The sequence below is a fragment of the Pristiophorus japonicus genome, chromosome 4 (assembly GCF_044704955.1).
Source record: "Pristiophorus japonicus isolate sPriJap1 chromosome 4, sPriJap1.hap1, whole genome shotgun sequence".
Taxonomy (NCBI): Eukaryota; Metazoa; Chordata; class Chondrichthyes; family Pristiophoridae; genus Pristiophorus; species Pristiophorus japonicus.
This window is the reverse complement of record NC_091980.1, coordinates 86,260,315-86,267,349: the sequence shown is the minus strand read 5'-3', so window position 1 is coordinate 86,267,349 and position 7,035 is coordinate 86,260,315.

Sequence of the window (7,035 nt, the reverse complement as noted above, 5' to 3'; positions counted from 1 at the left end):
ACGGCGCGGTGCTTTCTGGGAAGTGTAGTTTGTTTCTCAAAAAGTGCGGCGCCGGGAAACTACAACTCCCAGATGGCCATGCGAACAATCGGGCGTGACCGGCTTCTCTCCGCGCGTGCGCATGAGTATTATTTTGCAGATGGAAAGGTGAAGTTTTGCCAACATTTCTATTCGATAACATGGGTGCGTACCGATTGGTAGTTGCCACTACTCGCAAAATGCGGACAAAATTCTTTGAAATGAAAAATAGACTTGCCAACACCCACTCATTTTCAGTGACCGCATATAATCACCCCAAGCAATAAAGTTCACAAACCGCTTCGAAAATATACAATTGGAAAACAGCCCTATCAATAAGGATCAGTGTCCAGTGACTGCGTAAGTTCAATAGCAGAATATTGCGGATGTTGGAATCTGAAATTGAAACAACATACTGGAAATACTCAGCAGGTCAGGCATAACTGACTGCATAAGTTACTGCGTTGAATTTCTTATTTGTGCTTTGGCATCATAATTCCACAATTCAGTTTGTAGCGGTGTCAGTTTTACCTGTGAAAACGATCAGTTATAGGAGTTTTGAAGCTCTTAAAGATAGAACAAAAAGGCTTTGATGTAGATGTATCTTCATTGAGCAACAAGAACTATCCACAACATCTCATACAAAGTGCACCCTGCAGACTGGCAACAGAAGCAGCAAAAATGTACTGAATGCGCCACATTCACAGCACTTACTGTGTTACTCATTTCGCTATAAAACCATTGCTCCAAGTAACCAAATAGGCAAGCTTCATCTGCAACATTTTTATAGTGCCTTTAGTGTAGAAAAACATCCCAAGGAGAGGAATAATCAGAAATAAATGGATACCGAGCCTAAGAAGGCGATATTAGGGATGAGCAAAAGCTTGGTCAAAGAGGTAGATTTTGTGGAGGGTTTTAAAAAAAGAATGAGAAGGAGTTGAAAAGGCAGAGGGTCTTAGGCTGGGAATTCCAGAGTGTTGGGCAGAGTGGTTGAACACATGACCGCCAATGGTGAGGTGAAGTAAAGAGTCAGAGGATTGGCAAGATTGTGTGGCGTGTAGATAAAGATGTGGGAGCCAAGGATTGATCATTGGGGGACCCTGGAGCTAACGGGACAGGGGTGTAAAGGGAAGCCTTTGTTGGAGATGCTCTGACGATGATCGTATGTGTAAAAATGAAACTAAGCAATGGCAGTCCTGAGCTGGACAATAGAGGAGAGGTGTTGGAGGAGGATGGCTAATATATTTAAGTATATATTAACTGTTAAATTATTCACTTGTTTATTAATTCTTTCATAAATGTTTCATATTTTATACTTTAAATTAGATCTCATGATGCTTTTGTCACATTTTCATAGACTGAAGTATGATCTTATGGAGACATGAGATAGTTCAGTAGCTAAAAGCAATAACCAAACCGGGTTTGTGGTTACTGTGCCTTGGGCATGGTACTGAAAGCTTACCTTGATCTCAAGGATAAGCGCTCTCAAAGGTTTGTGGTGTTAGTAACCACTTATGAGAATGAACTAAGATATGAGAGCTGAAATAATCTGGTGTAAGATGTTAGAAAAGACTCAAAACAAAATAATCCTTATTTAAACTCTCACAATATAAATATATATATTTTTTTCATGTGGTGCAGATTTACAACTATGCTTGGATTTGGGGTAAATCATTTGCGGGAGAGACTGATTTTATTTCATTGCTGAGGTGGCATATTTACCAATCACTCAACCATTGGTGACCGTACCTTCTGTTGCCTAGGCCCTAAGCTCTGGAATTCTGTGCCTCTCTCCCTCTCTTTCCTCCTTCAAGACACTCCTTAAAACTTTGATCAAGTTTTTGGTCACCTGCCCTAATTTCTCCTTACGTGGCTCAGTGTCAATTTTTTGTCTCCTAATACTCCCGTGAAACGCCTTGGGACGTTTCACTACATTAAAGGCGCTATATAAATTCTCTCCACAGAATGCTGCCAGACCTGCTGAGTATTTCCAGCATTTTCTATTTTTATTTCAGATTCCAGCACCCACGGTATTTTGCATTTATATAAATACAAGTTGTTGTTGTTATACTGAGCTGGTACCTGTATTCATTTCTTTTTTAATTCTCTAATTGTAGAAAAGCTACTCAATAAAGTACATAATTTATGGTAAAAGGTTGTGATTCATTGCAACTTTGAGAAGTTAAACCGAGGCCCCATCTGCTCTCAGGTGGACGTAAAATATCCCACAGCACTATTTCAACGAGCAGGGGAGCTATCCCTGGTGTCCTGGCCAACACTTACCCTCAATCAACATAATGAAAAAACAGATTATCTGGTCATTATCACATTGCTGTTTGTGGGAGCTTGTTGTGTACAAATTGGCTGCCCCATTTTCTACATTACAACAGTGACCACTTCAAAAGTATGCGCCAATAGATGAGTGCCCCTTACTGTGCAAGTGGTAGCTCGTCCCTCAAAAGCCATTGGCTGTAAAGCGCTTTCGGATGTCCTGAGATCGTGAAAGGCACTATAGAAATGCAAGTTTTTTTCTCTTACTGTATTTTATTAGATGACTATGCTTAAATTCTGAGAAGACCTGCAAGACACATTCAAAATGTTCACTTAGTTGCCCACTTGGTGGCAGCAGATTATCTTCTGTTTTCAGCTTATTGACAGACACTTATATATCCTGTTTAACTGCTTGATGCTTGAAATACAAAGAAACTACCAAAGTCAGTCTGGGCCTATGAATCAATCTTTATTTATCCCTGGCACTTTGATTAAATAAAGTTAACTGAAATCAAAACAATATCCAAGTCTGTCAACATTATGAGTACATTTCTATTTCTATCTGTGGTCATGACGATCAAGGTGAGTGATTCAAACCAGATTAAATGTAGAGCAAGACTCTCCCTAGTCTGCGGCAACAGATGAGTGCCCCTTACTGTGCAAGTGGTAGGTTTAATTTCCCACACCTGCTGTCCTTGTGGCCTTGTAATGTGACACTGCCAATTTAATAACTTGTTATGGACATTTTTGTGCTTTGGACTCATAACCGTTAAAATCTGGGTTGGCATATAGGACCCGTTGGACATAATCCTTCATCATATGATATCCTGCTTCCAACAGTCTCGTCTAGTTTAACAGCCAACTTTCCCCAATTCCAATATTTTAGCTGTGATGATGTGATCCAATAAACAAAAGTGTTTAAAAAATGTGTTTTTTCAAAATTTATTTGATGTCTTTATGATTTCTCTCCTCGATTGTTTACAGTAGTGTCCTGGAGATTAATCTTTAATTCCTGGATAATACAGGTAGGTTAGGAACCCTACAAACATCAGAAAAAATGGACTTTCACCCCATTAAGCTAGACTGGTTTCAAACCGAACTCCCAACAGTGAAAGGGCAGTGTTGTAACAGTTTTGTCCCCATTTCTCTACAAGTATCTGATTAATGTTGAAGTATGGATGCCTGAATCCCTCCTGCACATGTTTACCAAATAACCAAGCTTTATGCGAAAGTATATGCAGTGAGAACCAGCATGCTATTCAATCATGATGGACAAAATCATCACAGCTAAATCCAATTCCGCCCTCATCCAACGTCTGCACACGTACCCACTTCCAGCAGCGTTTACTAGAGAATGTTCCAGGGAGTGAAGCTTGGCTAACTGACCTTATTTTAGTCTGAGGCCAATTGTATCGCACCAGCTGATTCCTCACAGAACAGGAATCAAATCTGGGATCTTCCTGGTCTGTTTAAATCAGTATCTCACCACATGGTGCAATTGCATAATAAGCCATCAGTGTTACAGTATATAGAAACGCGTTATTAGTAGAACACAACTAGCTTATCCCATGAGCATCAAGAGTTAAAAAAAAATGACATCAGAAATATAGATAACCTATTTTCATAAGGAGTGAAAGAAATACTGATTTTCAAGTACTGGCTTTCCCAGTGAGTACTGAGAGAAGCAATGGAGATTTTTTAAAAAGAGAGACAGAAACCAGCTAACAGCATCTTCTCAGATAAATTTTTATACAGCACGTATTTACCAGCTGAATAGTTGGCAGTCTATATAGCAATGTCCAGGCAACCGTAAACTGAGATTTAAAAGTCAGTTATTCACTGCTGATTATAACAGCTTTACTACACCATCCATTATTGAATGGATGTTTGGAAGAGGTAGTTCTGGCCAGGAACATTATGTGCTGCCAGGCAGGGTGAATACTAATAGGACAGCCACTGTAGCAAATTACAACAGGATCACTCAAATGTTGTATTATGTACACATGGAGCTCTGTGTGAATATGGGGCCTTTTCTATCTGTAATTACTCTGTCTTCTCATAGTCTCTACCAGGAACTTCTAAAAATATTGTATCCTCTGAACTCACATGTTGCATGTTCAACAAAAGCTGATTGTTCATAGTTGTACAATAATCATACTATATTGTTATTTAATACAATGTTTTTTTCCAATGTTTTAAATTCTCTGAGATAGCAGGCCTCTAGGTATTATTGATATCAGGCTTGAAAACATTTTCTGTGTATGCTACAGGGTTAGTAATTTGTACCATAGGATCTAAGAAGACAATGGTGTTATGCATTTAGGAATCATCTAAATTCCTGGATGATTTTATATTGAAAATAATGATTGGCTGGGAGAAACTATAAATAAATTATTTCATTGAAAGGTGCTGATGATGTAATAAACTGCAAGAGTGAAGCTCAATGGCTTTGTAACCATTATTTGAACTTTAAGATAACAGTGCAGCTTTGACTCAGCTATTCTTAGCCCATCAATTAATCGCTTTTTCAGCAACATTAGCTCCACCTTTTGGGTATGTGGAGTGACTCCTGCCAATGAACCGGAAGCTGTGCAGAAGTATTCTGCGCATAACTGTCAGGCCCAAAATTTTAACAAATAACGTTCATCACAATAGATGGAGGATCTGAGAAGTATTGAAGCGCATCACTAATAAAGTTTCATTAATGTTACTATGGTTAGATGAATTTAAATTTGTTTCATTAATGTTACTAGGTTGGGTTAATGTTACTGATGATTTTTCCAGTTTAAGAACTGCTGTCTCGAAGGACAAACCACTTTTCAAAATAAACTCACAGTTCTAATTTTATTTAACATTAACGTTTCAAACAGAATTTTCTAAATCCACTTCTTTATTCCTAATTTTTGGAAGTCCGGCGACAACAAACAAAAAAACCCACTGGAACTGTGCATGCGCAACTACTTCTGGTGCATTGGCAGCAGTCGTATCCTTAGATATGACAGTATAACTGTCAGTAATTCCTGTCATTTCAAGTTAAAAATAAGCTAGTATTATTCTGTATATAAAATCTCTCTAACCCCCTACAGCCCCCTCAGAACTCTGTGTTCCTCCAATACTGGCTCTTGTGCATCCCAAAATCCCTTTGCACCACCATTGGCGACACTATGTTCAGCCACCTTGGGCCCAAGTTCTGGAATTCCCTCCCTACACCTCTCCATCTTCCTCTCCTCTTTTTAGGCCTTCCTTAAAACGTACCTTTATGACTAAGCTTTTAGTTACCCCTTTTAATATCTCATTCTTCAGCTTAGTAATGATTTTTGTCTGAATGTTCTTCTATATTAAAGATACTATAGAAATGCAATTTATTGTTCTTGATTAATTTTATTATTCAAATATGATCAGCACGGACAGTCTGGTTGTTCATTAGTTTTTGACATTTGACATCCATGTCATCCATCTTGCCTGCTCTCACGTAGTCTGTTTGGGTCTGATGGGAGATGTAGGCTTGCATCTAGAGTATCAACCTAGATTACGAGCCCAAGTCTTGATGTGGAACTGACACCCACAATCATCTGAGCCAGAGGCGAGAGTGCTACCAACTGAATCAAACTGACACATTGCTACAATTGCTCAGTCAAGCAGGCAAGCAATCTAGTTCCCATCAATGCCAGTTTGTAACCAGTTGTTAGAAGGTGCCCCATCAGCTTAAACTGATTCACCCTCTGATTTTTTTATCGCCCTTGTGTATCTGTAAAGCATGCACTCCCATGTTCCGCCACCAGGGAGCTCATCCCCTGAAGTCCCAAGGGATCCCAGCATCCCTTGGGAGCACAGTATATAAGCCGGTCTCTAAGGCCTGTTCCTCACTCTGGAGTGTCTTATTAAAGACTGAGGTCACTGTTACTTTACCCTCCCTGTGTGCAGCCTCATCTGTGTTAGGAACACAATAATTGGCGACGAGAATACGAATCCAACGCAAAGATGCAGCAAACTGTGGGCATCCTGGAGAAGTTCTCGGAAGGTGAGGACTGGGAAGCCTATGTCGAACGACTAGACCAGTACTTTGTAGCCAATGAGCTGGATGGAGAAGGAAGTGCTGCAAAAAGGAAAGTGGTCCTCCTCACAGTCTGTGGGGCACCGACATACAACCTCATGAAGAATCTTCTGGCTCTGGTGAAATCCACAGATAAGTCGTATGAGGAGCTGTGTACACTGGTTCGGGAGCATCTTAACCCGAGGGAGAGCGTGCTGATGGCGAGGTATCGGTTCTACACGTGCCAGCGATCTGAAGGTCAGGAAGTGGCGAGCTATGTCGCTGAGCTAAGGCGGCTTGCAGGACAATGTGAGTTTGATGGCTACCTGGAACAAATGCTCAGGGACTTTTTTGTACTGGGCATTGGCCACGAGACCATCCTATGAAAACTTTTGACTGTAGAGACACCGACCCTCGGTAAGGCCATTGTGATAGCACAGGCGTTTATGTCCACCAGTGATAACACCAAACAAATCTCTCAGCACACAAGTGCTAGCAATGTTCATAAATTAACTAGAACTGTGTTTGCAAGCTGAAATGGACAGGGCAGAACCCATGAGTCTGCAACTGCCAGCAGGCCTCAGGTGACCCAGATGACTCGGAGTCCCCAACAAAGGATGAATGCAAAGCAATTCACACCTTGTTGGCGCTGTGGAGGCTTCCATTCAGCCTATTCATGCCGCTTCAAAGGGTATGTTTGCAAGAGCTGTGGA